General features: G+C 44.6%; 1 non-coding gene across 1 annotated transcript; it reads right to left on the minus strand.

The window, feature by feature from the left end:
• Positions 1-239: 239 nt before the first annotated feature.
• LOC132655001 (small nucleolar RNA SNORA17) lies at positions 240-368 on the minus strand. Its single transcript, XR_009592592.1, has one exon. It is a non-coding gene; the product is annotated as a small nucleolar RNA SNORA17 (small nucleolar RNA).
• Positions 369-1972: the final 1604 nt, after the last annotated feature.

The raw sequence follows: 1972 nt of genomic DNA on the forward strand, positions 1-1972 counted from the left end.
TCCTGGGCTTGCTCCTTGCCCAGTCCTGCCAGTTGGCCCCATGTGAAGGTCCTCTGTTTTGGGTCCACTCCTGCCCAGGGCCAGTGGTCACAGGCAGGGTTCTTCTAGTCTCCAGCTTGCTCCCTGCCCTGGGAGCCTGTCAGGGCCTTCCTGGTCCCAGACTGGTGGTTGTCTCAGGCTCACCCCCTGTCTGAGCCCACTGGTGCTGGACTGGTCATCTCAGCTCGTTTTCTTCAGGGGTTGTTAGGCTGCTAATCCTTCAGAAGGTCATAGGTCAGAGCACTGTAGACACGGCTGCTCTCCTCTCTGCCACCTACTGGCGCACATGTCACACAGTGGCCACATCTGCCGAGTTTTTTGAGGGCAGTTCTTCCTCTGTATTCTTCCCTGACCCCGAAGAATTGTATTTACTAAGTGAGCCATCTGGCTTAGCAGATATAGTTGCAAATGACTTAATAGACTGGACAATTCTCCTGACCTCTTTTTAAAAGTATATAAGAAGTGAAAGCAGCGATTTTACATACTTATTTATCTCTTTGTTGGTATATATTCTTTGAAAATTCCAAATATATACACAATGTATCTTAATCATATCTACCCTTCACGATATAGCCAGTCCAATTGCCCCAGGGACTGTGTCCTGGCTTCCTAATTTCATGTCTTCCTTTTATACTTACTCATTATTTATTTAGTTATTTTTTTAACCTACTGGGTCCAGTTGGTACTGCCCATATACATATGGATGTAGAGTTATCCACTGGGGTGTTGGGAATTTACAAGTGGCTGTATTCCTAGAGAAAAGTGACTCTTCCTCCCCAGCACCCATCAGTTGCTAATAATAGCTCCTCAATGAAGGGCAGGGTCTCCAGGACACCTCTATACTCGCCCCAATGCTGGAAGTTTTAACCTGCTGCTCCTGTGTGGGTTGTGTGGAAGTAATCACATGCTGTGAGTTCACATGTGCATGCCGTGTCCAGAAGGCAGCACTTCACTATTCCTCCCAATCCTCCAACTCTTACATTTTTCCATCACCTGTTTTGAGATGTTTCCTGAGTCTTGGTGGTGCCTCTCTGTGCAGGCGGGATTGATACAGATGCCCCATCTAGGATCAAGCATTCACAATTGCTTAGTCCTAGCACTTTGAACAGTTATGGATTTCTGTATTAACCACTGCCCATACAAAAAGAAGCCTCTAGGCAAAGTTGAGAGTAACACTGATGTACGGTTATCAACATAAATATAGATCTTCTGAGAAGTTCCATTTTGAAGCCATATTACTGACAGAGAGCTGGATTGTGGCAATTTACATTTCATTTGGGTAGCTTTGGGCTCTCATTGTTGCTGAGGATAGTGACATCCTCTGTTGAAGCTGCCCAGCCAATTGGACATGGGCCTGGCAATTCATCATTATGCAGGCTCTATTTTGGCTTAGCTTGTGATATGCTCAGAGAATTAATCAATTTCAGTAGAAACCCCTTCATTTTGCCCATGCCACAAGTCCTATAAAAGTAATCAGACCAAGAGCTCAGTGGTTTTCCTCTCTTGGGGCTGCTCCCAATTTTCAGGAGTTTCTTTAACGTTTCCTTAATTTTCTATTTTCTTTAATTCTCAATGACGCCCTCTTTTGCCTTGCCTATTCCTGTGTGCCCACACCTTTAATCATCACCAGTCTGAGACAATGAACTCATGAGCTATCATCTAGGTTAATTTTTGGTAATGAGTGAGTTTCTGCCTCACGTGGATTTGAAATAACTGTAATTCTACATCAGTTCCAACCAAAATGTTCCCAGAAATACAGTAGCCCCTGAAAGCACATTTTCACTGAGTGATTTGCTCTTGCTCAATGTTAAATTACTCCGAGGCAGGTGAACAGGGGTATACCAAGCTGTAGTTGCAGTGGAAAAGTCTTGATAAGATGCTGTTGAGACCTCCTCCTGTTTCTGCTTAGTGTGAGCCATCTACTTAACCTCTC

This window comes from Meriones unguiculatus, chromosome 6 (genome assembly GCF_030254825.1).
Source record: "Meriones unguiculatus strain TT.TT164.6M chromosome 6, Bangor_MerUng_6.1, whole genome shotgun sequence".
NCBI lineage: Eukaryota > Metazoa > Chordata > Mammalia > Rodentia > Muridae > Meriones > Meriones unguiculatus.